Source organism: Lissotriton helveticus, chromosome 3_1 (assembly GCF_964261635.1).
Source record: "Lissotriton helveticus chromosome 3_1, aLisHel1.1, whole genome shotgun sequence".
Taxonomy (NCBI): domain Eukaryota; kingdom Metazoa; phylum Chordata; class Amphibia; order Caudata; family Salamandridae; genus Lissotriton; species Lissotriton helveticus.
Window position 1 is genome coordinate 1750000069 of NC_136061.1, and position 12864 is coordinate 1750012932.

Here is a 12864-nt window from a genome sequence, read left to right on the forward strand (position 1 = left end):
TTCTCTGTCTACAAACAGGAAAGAACAGGTTCCTCTTTGCAGATAGTGAAAGGGTAGAGGGCGCAGACCTTTTGCGGGCCTACTTATTCTCCCCACTGGTTGTTTATTGACTATTTGATATTGGTTCATGAGGTATTCACTGCCTGCAAACAACGTAGAATAGAAATATTCTGTCTAGTCTTTGCACGCAGTGATAAGATAGGCAGTGCTGACTTTTTGTCCTCGTTGTGAGCTGTCATGTCTGTCTTCTCCCCACTGATTGGTAGTTGGTTCAGCCCGGACCGTTTATTAGAGGTGGACCATCTAGCTCCGCTGGAAGGCACCCCTAATAAAGACATGTTCACAAACTATGGATTAGTTACCATAGCCTATAGTAAGCTGTGGCACAGGTATACCAAAGAAAATCAAGAGAAACAGTGGCCACTGATAGGATCCTTCGATCTTGATAAAATAGAAACGTTAGAAATAGCCCTTTGTAGTAATAAGACAACGCCTATTATGCTCGACAGTCTCGGTATGTGGCGCAAAGAAGCAATGCAACGAAAGAAAAGAGACGAAGTCAGAGTAGATAAAGGAATATATCGACAGGACAACCCCAAGACACAACGACCCGAAAGTAATCTCCCGACACTACGCACAGGACGACCAGACTTAGGGCAAAACCAATGTGCTTTTTGTAAATGTTCCGGGCACTGGAAAGCCCAATGCCCGACTCTACTGAACAAGGGTAGGAGCAGAGGGCCGACAGGAATAACAGGCCGGCAGAAAGGGAAAAGGCGCGAGACAAAGACGAATCAGACTGACATGGACAGGCCAGATAGAACCACCACGTTTGATTATGCCCGATGGCACAGATTTCGCCAGACCAATTTCAGCGACATGTTTGAGTCTTCATAGATCGAACAACACTAAGACGGGAAACCCAGTCTAGCTCTAAGTTACCCGGTGACGAACCCCGTACTACCGCTACTGTTCCCTAACACAAAAAGCCACCCTTTTCGGATAACCTACAGAAACAATACACAGAGTAGTCTCGGACAGATTAGTATACATTCCATTAATGAGCTCAAACTTCGAGTGCAATGGGACTGATTACTCTCTGCTGCCCCCCCCCCACTCTGTAAAAAAAAGGGAGCAATTACAGGCCAGCATAGACAACCCCCCATTACCCAGACATGCCTGTCCAAACGAAATACCTACCCCCACTCCGGAAGTTCCCGAAATGCCGCAGGTCACCGGTCACGCCCATCCGGAAGGTGAAACACACAGCACGTGTGGGGCGGGGCCTGCCGACAGCCATCGATCGAATCGCCAGTGGAATGTCCAGGAGGCACCACGGGCCCGGCATGAAATGGCTGTCCCATCCTCTTCTTCGTGGAGTGGGCTGGGAGGGAGAGGCGACGCGAAAGAGCCTCTCCCACCTCCTCGGATAGGAGGTTTCCCAGCCCCGGTCCGGCCATCACAAATACCTCTGCTGAAATTGGTACAGGGTGGGCTGGGAGGGAGAGGCGACGCGGACGGGCCTCTCCCACCTCCTCGGATAGGAAGTTTCCCAGCTCCCGGCCCGGCACCGAAATCCTCCAGCCGAGCGGTGCCCATACTTGCGCAGCACCGAACATGCAACGGTGCCCATACTTGCGCAGCACCGGACATGCAACGGCGGCCATACTTGCGCAGCACAAGACATACGATGGCCCTCAAGAGTACTTGTGGAGCACGGGATGTGGAGTGGCCATCATGTATGCCCGTGAGAAGGAGCGGCGTGGGGTGCACTGGGAGAGGGAGACGGCGCGAACGAGTCTCCCTCGCCCCCCAGGTGGGGGCACCACAGCTGCACCCTAGCCGAAGGTCCTGCTCCTACGGCACGGTGTTCCATTTCTTTCACCCCAAAGGGTCTCTTCCACTCTTGCAGACTCGACGAAGGGCGGCTGCTGCAGGGCCTCAAAATGGCGTATGGGCCCCCTGGAAGGCGGGTCTAGGCCACTAAAGTAACTCTGACCAGCAATGTAACCCGGACGCTTGCCCACCGGGGCACGAGCCCCCACCTTCGACAGCATCCCCACAACCTTGAAGATTCTACAAAAGTCCCAGGAGCCCTCGGCCCCTGCCGGCTTCCGGTGAGGAACAACTGCCTTGGTCGCTAACGAAATAACCACGACGTAGCCACCCCTTCTGTTAGCATGAATTTTTGAACTGCCGAAAGGGACTCTGGTCCAACCGCCGGTTGTAGGAAACATTTTTTTTCCCTGATGCTACTTCCGGACTAACCCGGCCCCGCCCAAAATGGCGCCGGTATCAATGAGAACTTACGAACACCTCGTGGTGTTTTTAGCTAAAAAGACTCGATGTTCTGAGATATATATGATCCTTTGTACACTTGACGAAAACGAGGGAGGGTTCACTCGACGAACATGTAAAAGGACCTCGTGAAAAATGTTGTTTTCAATGTACGATTTATTATGATATTGTTGTAGCCGATACATAACCTCGCTTGTGACACACGCCCACGGTATGCATATAGGAAATTTGATTACAACTAGCCTTACTGTGCTTCCAATTATGAAATGAATGCTCCTTGATCCCTCACCTATCGATAGACCTTTTTAGTTTCCTGCAAATGACTACATAAACCCTTTTTAATGTTTTCAATGCTGCAAAATACCCCCCTCACTGTACGTGCTTCAGCCATCGCCGTGTCCGGCCAAATACGATTACACTCTCATATCTACATGCTGAACGATTGTGCAAATAAAGGTTTTCCAAACTATGAACAGGTATTGCATTTTTTTTAAAATGTGTGATCAGCGGGAGAGTTTTTTGTGCACCCTGCTTTGTTCTCTTTTTTAGGTCTCGCCGGTCGATGCGCATGCGCATCGAGCTTGCGAGACTATTGGGGCTTAAACAGTCTTTAACCAACTTGCAAGGAATCGTGGCGATTCCTTGCAGTGCCCGTGAAATTGAAGCTTAATGCGCATGCGCTTAAAAGCGCGTGCACATGCCCCCAGTCGCCTGCCTGCCCCTGCTGCTTTCACACCCTCTCGCCGTCTGTTCCCCCTGCTGCGTCATCAAAGGCTTTCACGGCGGCCGGCCATGCTTTCAGTTTCACTGCCGGCCGGCCGTGTAAAGTGCACTTCAAAGGCCGCTCTCCCTGCTCCGCCCCCTGTAAGTGCTCTTGTTTTACTCGTTTACTTGTTTTTCGAACATTTCTCCCACCCGTCTTCCTTCTCTGTAATCCATCCCGCCCCCTCCAGCTACACGTTCTTTGTTTCCCAGCCTCTTGTTTAACTTATCCCATCCCCTTACTGTTTCTTCTACCCTGTCCCTGTTTTTCCTGCCACCTCCTATACGTGCCCCATCCCCCTTCCCCACTACAGAGCGCCCAAAGCTATGAACCATTTGCCACCCCCTCCCTGCTGCTGCTCTTCCCAGCGCGTGCACTACACCCCCTTCTCCCAACGCTCTCAGCTCCTTGGCGCAGGTCACGGCTGAGCACACAAGCAACAGACCCTCTGTATTGTCCGTTTGATGCTGGCCTCTGGCTTTCCGTCTCACTTGTTATGTTTCATTGCCTGCTTACTCCTGTTTATTTAATCTTTTAAACTATCTACACTTCTAAACTCCTGCTACATTAACGTTTTAAATTACAAATTAAAGCGTGCGCTCTGCCTCAGGCATCTGAGCCGTCCCTACGCTCCCCACCCACCCCCATCCTTTACACCCCCTGCTTCACAGCCATCTGTTCCTCTCTCCCCGCACACAGCCTCTCCGACTTCCCCTCTCTGCTGCCAGCCTTAGGGCCGCCTCTGGGTTCCCATCCTCGGCTCTGCTGGCATCTCGTCTCCTCTCGCTCCCACCGCTCCTTTCCCCCACTCCTTGTTACTTCTGAATTCCCCGATATTACTGCAGCATAAAGGAGGTGTCTGTCACACACAACCATGAAGGGGCTCACTCATTTTTCACTTGTTTAACTTATCCCATCCCCTTACTGTTTCTTCTACCCTGTCCCTGTTTTTCCTGCCACCTCCTATACGTGCCCCATCCCCCTTCCCCACTACAGAGCGCCCAAAGCAAAGAACCATTTGCCACCCCCTCCCTGCTGCTGCTCTTCCCAGCGCGTGCACTACACCCCCTTCTCCCAACGCTCTCAGCTCCTTGGCGCAGGTCACGGCTGAGCACACAAGCAACAGACCCTCTGTATTGTCCGTTTGATGCTGGCCTCTGGCTTTCCGTCTCACTTGTTATGTTTCATTGCCTGCTTACTCCTGTTTATTTAATCTTTTAAACTATCTACACTTCTAAACTCCTGCTACATTAACGTTTTAAATTACAAATTAAAGCTTCCCCGTGCGTTTTAACCTCTATAGAATCAGAAAGATTTGCCTGCCTGTTTCTTTTATGTTTTCACCTACCTCTCTGTTTATTAAATATCCTCCTTCCCCACATGGTTTCGCAGGTTTGCTGTTAATATAGTTTTACATCATAAATATTTGCTTTCCCGTCCTGGTTCATTTGTGTCCTCCGGCATAAAACCTTTGTCTGCATGTTTCTCTTTAATTTCCACTGCAGCCAGGTAATTTCTCATGTTTCCTGTTGATTTAAACTTTTACATTATAAACATTGTATTTCCGGTTACATGTCCTCCTCCTCACAATACCAAAGCAGTGCCTGCATCTTTTCTTAACTTTGAAGCCTTTGCTGCATCTTTTGTTATTGTTTTTACTACTCTCTGGGCTCTTCAACCACCAATCTGCGCCTCTTCTGTTTATCACGTCATTTGTGCCCTACATATTCATTAAAGATGGACATACCTGCTATGTCGTACGCCCGTTTACTCCTAAACATAACACATTATAAATCACAGCCCTTGCCGCCCGGTTTCCACTCCATCCATCCCTCCCCCCACTCCATCATCCCCCCCACTCCATCCATCCATCCCCCCACTCCATCCATCCCCCCACTCCATCCATCCATCCATCCATCCATCCCACTCCATCCATCCATCCATCCATCCATCCATCCCACTCCATCCATCCATCCATCCCACTCCATCCCACTCCATCCATCCATCCATCCATCCATCCATCCATCCCACTCCATCCATCAATCCCCCACTCCATCCATCCCCCACTCCATCCATACATCCCCCCACTCCATCCATCCATCCATTCCCCACTCCATCCATCCATCCATCCCACTTCATCCATCCATCCATCCCACTTCATCCATCCATCCATCCCACTCCATCCATCCATCCATCCCACTCCATCCATCCATCCATCCCACTCCATCCATCCATCCATCCATCCCACTCCATCCATCCATCCATCCCCCACTCCATCCATCCATCCATCCCCCACTCCATCCATCCATCCATCCATCCATCCATCCATCCCCCACTCCATCCATCCATCCCCCCACTCCATCCATCCATCCATCCCACTCCATCCATCCATCCCACTCCATCCATCCATCCATCCCCCCACTCCATCCATCCATCCCCCACTCCATCCATCCCCCCACGCAACATCACTCACACACGCAACACCACTCACACACGCAACGCCACTCACACACGCAACGCCACTCACACACGCAACGCCACTCACACACGCAACGCCACTCACACGCAACGCCACTCACACACGCAACGCCACTCACACACGCAACGCCACTCACACACGCAACCCCACTCATCCACGCAACGCCACTCATCCACGCAACGCCACTCATCCACGCAACGCCACTCATCCACGCAACGTCACTCATCCACGCAACGCCACTCATCCACGCAACGCCACTCATCCATTTGCAAAACGAAAAACGTCAAACTCTTCTATTGCGAGACCTATTGCATTTTCAATGCTTGTTTAAGGTTATTAGAAGATGTTTGCTCAGCCCCAGATGGAGGATCGAATCTAAGACACAATACTCTGCCTCCAAGTATGCGACTGGCACAGGAACTAACGCATGGAGAAGGACCTCGACTTCTGAGGACGGGTAAAGTGAAGCGGTGTAAATGATAGAATGTTATAAAGGTACGGCACTCAAAAGGTACTAGGGAGCAGAGTTGGCCGAAGAGCTGATATGCCTTAGAACATCACAGCGTTGAAAAAGATTTAAGGACCCCGACAGCTAGATACATCTACCAACTAGATACCTCGCACTAAGTGCCTCCGATTTTTTTAACGTTTCCCTACACACGGCCTATAAGGACACACTGCTGCCCCCCCCCTGGCTTCAGAAACCAAGACCCCAGGGATTCTATCCCGAGGAGATAAGACGAGTATGTGGTAAGTAAAGGACTTTCGTGCCCATGCATTTGATATGCTCGAATGTTGTCCCCCTCCTTTCCCCTCTTTTCCTCCCTCTACAGGTTACATTGGAATCACGACTGAGGTATGGTGAAGATCTGAAGCCTCGCCATGTCTGAAACATGAAGTGGACTAACGCTGCAAGGTGGCACCTAAACACGCCCACAAACTGCTCTTGTAACAAAAGAGCCAATAAGTTGTATGACATGATGAAACACGATCACCCCCTAATCCGTGTTGCGTGAATGGGCACATGTCACGTATGTCTGAAACTATGAGAGAACGTTTTTGAGTGACTGAAGCGTTGACTTAACTGGTCAAAGGACCGAGAGTGCGAGAAGTGCGACACAACGGTGCCTTTTTACTCAATGCATGTCCCCTGTACCCGGCCTAATGCTCGTCCGTCCCAAACTGCATCCTTTCAAAATTCTAACACAGACCCGTAATGTCTCATGTTGTGTAATGCGTTGAATAGCCTATCTTAATACACGACCACTCCCTATGTCGCACGTGTACTATTTAGCCTATTGTCTCTCTCTCTCTCTCTCTCTCTCTCTCTCTCTCCCTCTCCTCCACCCTCTCACTCTCCTGAACGATTAGCACCTAATTGGCAAAACCGCCACCCCTGGTGCACCACCCAATTGGCTCCAGCTACCGCAAGTATTTGCGAAAATTTGTCTTAAATAAAAATCACCTTGATGCCGTGTCACTACCTCTCCTTTCTACTAAATATTGATGAAACCTAGAATTGGCCAAAAAGGAAAGGACAGGTAAGACGACTGAGGTTCCCTAATCTGACCCGTAATAAGGGAACTACATGTCAGTGGCTTCTATGATAAACAAAAATGCCTCAGATAACGCGACCTTCCCCGTCCCGAATTGTCTCAATACCCAGACAGTAAAAGTGACCGAAACATCCCCATCTTTCCAGAACGCCCTCGGTTTTGTATCAGCTGCCCCGGACGAGAGTTTTTTAAAATGTCCCTCACCCCCGGTTGTAAGAGATGGGTCGTCTTACGACTAACACAGGCCAGCCGTTGTTCCTAGAAATGATTTGTTGATGAGCAAGCTACAGAGTTTAGAATTCGAGAAATGTCACTGAACGCTTACCAACTGAACTGTGGCCTTCTGCTAGATAACGCCCTCATGACACAAAGCAAGACGATAGTCCCTCACCACAGTTTGCTATGTTCCTAGTTGTTTTCCATAAGACCTCGGTTTTTTAATGAAGTAGTCAGGTTGTAAGAGACCATGTAGGAATTAGAATGATGTTTGCAAAGTTAAGATTAGACCAAAATGAAGAAAATTGTAGCAATAAACCCTGTTAGAAGTAAAATGTTTAGCTGAAAGGTAGGATGCATTGATCGAATGGAAAATTGTTTAGCCTATGTTCGTTCCTCATTAAGATACCTATCAGACCATGGTGATAGCACGTTGCACTTTTTTCGTAAAATATAAAGCCCTGGAGAGCGGTATAGCTTCGTAAGGCTCGTACTAGGAAAGTGGGTCTCTGCCAGAAGAACTGATGTGACTGTAATAAACAAAATGCAATGAATAGGTACCAGATCTCGTACCACGACAATGAATGTAACACCAACAAACACCACAGAAATAGTTACGAAAGAAAGTTATAGGAAATCCAGCAAGCCCATCATCAATTATTTATATGTTGGTTGTGAACCCCAAAATAACGGATGTTTCTCATTTACTTGGAGCTGGGAGAGAAATAGACTTATGTGATTACCTTCCTCTGCCAATTCTCTAAAGACTGTCTTTTCAAACTCATTTAAGGGTACCACTGTCGGTGGAGAGAGAGACCGGATGTGGGAGCACGCGGCCTGACTACAGATCGTAGAACATCTGCGACATTGGCCAAGGCGAGACCGCGACAGTAAGGATTTGCAGGACGAGGCACTGTTTCCGACAAAATGAGAGGAAAGGGCTGACCTGATGCCCCTGCTCGACGATCAACATGTGCCGAAAAGTCCCCGCTCTCTGAACTCGGTCATGGGCCCGCCTACCAAAATTTTCCGTCCCTCTGGTCTGTTCCCGATCTGGCCCTGCTCCATCCCTTTTTCTCCGACCTACCCTAAGGACTACTCACACACACACACTTCTTCCACCTGAACTTTTTGACAATCGACTCAAAAGGACACAGGGCGAAAAGGACCTTTTAGACCAGGAAAGCGAGGAAAAGGTCATGCCCTGCAACGCGGGACCTAGAATAGAGCTGGACACATAGCTCCACCGTGCCAACAGAAGACGACAAAGAATGCTGAGAACTCACTAATAATGGTCCATGGCAATAGGACCTCCCCTTCGAACAATGACACCCCTGATTATTGTTTTTTTCCTACGTCTCATTTCTCTCCCAGCCACCATTGTATTGATTATGCTCCAACCAAATATGAACAGAACTTACATATGTAATAACCTATCAGTTCACATTCCGAATGACTATAAGCATCTATGAAATGTACTCAATGCTCTCACTACAGAATCGTTTTTTGTCCGATATTGCATTACTATGACTTTCCTGCAAACGAGTTTATCGATAGACCCGCCTCCTAAGACGAAAGATTTTAAATGTAATGTTTATAGCTCCTCCACCTAGGTTCCTGCTTCTTTACTTATGACCACCACAGTAGACATGGATAGGAAATAGGCCAGCAAGATGTCTTGGATATGTTAAAGGGAGGACTGTGGAAAATTAGTACGGTTTGGTAAACATTATCTGCGCCATCTTGCCTTTTCCCCTGATGCCACACTTATTGTCGTGCGCACCCGCCATTTTAGGTGCCTCGATCAGAACCACCCTCTGCACACCGCTGGCCCCCCAGCACAGCCCTTCGCCCTCACAAACACCCCCCCGCTCTCGCATGCCTTGGGTCATAAACCCCTCTTCAGCGCAGCTCTGCCTCAGTACCCCATCCTGTTCCCAGCGCGACACCTCCCTTCATTCCTTTCATGGTCCAAGGCCCTTTGATACAAACCCCCTTTCCTGTGTGCCCGTTTGTCTTCCTCGTTCCCAGGCTGCCACCTAGCTCTGCGGATACTGTTTATTGCCCCCCCCCGTACAGTAGGAAGCTTCCCCCAATTAAAGGACCCTCGAATTGATCAAAAGCCCCCACCCTATGATATACGATCAACCCCACACATTCCGTGAATCGGCGGAATGTCCAGCTGCGCGATAATCATCACCTATTGTGACCGGGGTGGGGACTTCAACTGTAAATGCGTGTGGGAACGGGCCTGAAGGGGAGATTCCGAGGATGTTCTTTCGTACTTCAAAGCATTACAAGAATGTGTTACCTGCAATAAAATTCATAAACTGTGTATAAGAGGCCAGGCCTCAGAGATGCGGTTAGAGCACCTCGTGACGATACTGGCTGTCTGAACTGATGTGTTCTCCTCCGGAGAAAATAAACCTTGTTTCCTGCCTTCCAGTCTCCAGCGCCTGCCTCTTCATTGATTAATATTTTGTGGGTTAAAGAGGCGATACCGCCGGGCAAATATCGATTGTCCCTGACCCTGTTTTTACACTAGTAGGAGGTGTCATTGAAGCAAATCCTAATAAAGAATGGTCCTCCTTTGAGTATCCTTCCTACTCTAAATAGAATTATAATTTATAAATATACATAGTATGTTCCATCATAATACGCAAGCATGGTCATATTCCATAGATATGGAACATCAGAAAGAATCTCATGGAGCAGAACCTATAAGAAAACCATTAATGTGCACAATGCAATCCTCAGTGATGATATAGACACTGGAAGGTATAGTGTAGGCCCTCAATGCAGGACAAGCTTCTTTATCAAAAAATTATTAGCAAGATCAACTTACCTTGCTGCCTAAACAGTATTGAAACTGTTGCTAATCTGCTTTCTGCATTTCAGGAGAAAAGATGCCATGATGCCATCATGCCTTCACTGCTATAACTAGTCTTTCACAAGCACAATTCATTAAGATGCTCTAGATATTTACTCCTCTAAGCAAAGGCATTTATCTCCCTTTCTAATAGTGCACAGTAAAAGAAAAACTATAAAGCTTACCATGAATCTGCTTCTTAATTTCTTTGGCAGCATCCAACCATACCTGTAAATATACAAAGAAATATGAACCATACACAATTAGTTCCAATGTACAATGAAAGCAGCAGGACATAATTCGAGTTTCACTCTCAGCATGAATTTAATTACTCCTACAAGGTATTTGTTATGTGTAGCACTAAACAATCCTTTGTGAAAAACGTATGTCACACTACTTGGTTATGCAAAACTCAATATTTTTTGTGAAACTAACTATAAAGGCATGCTACATTTTCAGAGAGCATTACTGTCCAAATCAACTCTGATGATTTTGAAATTAAACATTAAGCTAAAATAGAGAGAAATGCAATTGGTAACAGCAAATGTCCAACCATTCCGCATTCCCAGACTTCTCTGAATAAAAACAGTACTCCACATTTGTGCGTTTGCCTTCTGGCTGTGAGAGGTGAGGCTCAGTAACTCCCAGCAGCAAAGTTAAGAAAGAAGCATGGAATCAGGGTGATTATTGAGATTTAGTTCGCTGCAAGTATTGGGTCATCGAATCAGCCGGCACCAAGGGAAATCTACAGACCCCAGACATTTCTCACAACTAGACTCACCGGGGTGGAGTGGCTGTATGGATCTCACCATGTTTTCTTATCAAGAATGGCCTACAAACAGGAGTTCAAGAAACAGACTAAAACTATGAGCGTGAGACGTCAATGTAGTGTCAAACTGGTCTACAAAGGTCAACATTTTGGCAATTCCTGGTATGGCACAGTTCATTTTTTAGCAGAAGTGTGGCAACATTAAAAGGTTGGACATTTGCCATTTTCTGCTAGTGTTCAGTCACTGAGAAGTGAGAAATTGTTTGCTGTACACATCCTTTGAGCTTTGTGGGGCACTGTGGCAAATAAAATAATGTGCATGTATTCACATAGGTCAAGTAACCCTGGATTCCACTGGGTCTCTGGTCAGTATCCCAGCTAAAACCAAATGAAAACTGACACATGCCTGGTAACCTTGCACTCAGGCGGCGCAAGGGGAGCAAATATGTGGGTCTAGCCTTTGTAGTAATACGTCAATGTGAAACACAGAACCACCCACATCTCATTATTGAAAGTTACACATCTCACACTGACTGAAGCCGGCAGACTCCAAAATTGATGGCAGTGTCAGGTTTTCGCCACTGGTTACTTACTCCTCTTATGCCAGGAGAGCATTGCTCTGGGTGAAACCAGGGACCCCCATTCGTGGCGGTTGAAGTTGTAGTGGATACTGACGGCCGATATGTGTTCATACAGGGCCGCTTACATGGTCGCCAACTTCTGCTGGGATCTGTATATTCACTGGGCCTGGGCAGTGAACTTCGCTCCGTTTGTGGAGTTTTCTGCACTCCACACTTTGCAGACCTCGCGGAGTGCAGAAAACTCCGCTTCGCGATGTGCAGCTGAGTTTTTTCCCCGACTGTTCGCAAGCTGCCGCTCGGGTGAATTTCTACCCGAGCGGCAGAAATACCAGAACAAACTGCAGTTCGCACTACACTCCGCCACTCGCGGAACTTCACGGAGTTTAGTTGTAACTTTGCGTAGTTCCGCGTAGCAAATCTCTGCAAACTACGCCCAGGCCTAATATTCACACAACACAGATCAGGTCTCGTTCCTGTATGAGCTCTCTGGCCGCCTGTCGCCCTGGAGTGGAATCCCATGGCTCATTGGAGGTGAGTTTAACTCTGTCCTTAGTACAACACTTGACCGCTCCTTACCTCCTTTACCTCGCACGTTGGCTGTGTCCCATGCCCAGGCGATAAGTGACTGGCTCCAACACTGGCAACTTCTAGGACGTATGATGTGCTTGCAACCCTGCTACTCCTATTACTCTTCCCTGCACAATCTACAAGTTTGCAAAGACTGCTTTAAGAGGTCGGCAGACTTCCCACGGTGCAGAAGACAGATTACCCGGGGCGTACGCACTTGGACCGAAACCCTCAATTCTTGCAGCTCACATGGGAGGCAGGCATGCCTGCTGTCCCCACATGATGTCTTCCAACCCACAGTGCTGGAATACCCACCATTTAGCATTTTTCTAGGCTTCGCAATCACGGACTACTTCGAGTTTAGTGGCAATTCTATTTCAGACAGGCTGGTAGAATAGGATGCCTTCAAAGTGACCATCAGGGGACATTGTCTGGGGGCGACATGGAACATCCGCAAACAGCTTGATGGTGACATTTCCCTATTGAGTCTGCGCTTCTGCGTCATGAGACCAGAGCAATAGAAGATCCTGATTGCATCCGCCCACTAGCAGAAGTGCACTACGAGCACACTTCACTGCTGGAACAACTGAACTGTCTTAACTATGCAGCACACTCTTGTCTCACCAATGCCTCGTCAGACCATGTGGGCAGGCCACTGGCGTGGTTGATACATCAAGAACAAACTAGACTATCATCACACTGCGCTTCTCTGCGGGATGCCTCCTCCAGACCCAACATGACATACATGTAGAGTTAACGCGCCACT

The 12864-nt window shown here is 48.2% G+C and overlaps 1 protein-coding gene across 2 annotated transcripts in view; it reads right to left on the minus strand.

Moving 5' to 3' along the window:
- Window positions 1-10403, minus strand: part of LOC144823746 (protein 4.1-like) — a 477862-nt gene extending 467459 nt beyond the window's left edge. For both annotated transcript variants that reach the window (XM_078682543.1, XM_078682542.1), the window contains exon 1: window positions 10367-10403. The gene's annotated coding sequence lies outside the window, so the exon portion shown is untranslated. The remainder of the gene's footprint in view (window positions 1-10366) is intronic.
- Between the last annotated feature and the right edge of the window lie 2461 nt (window positions 10404-12864).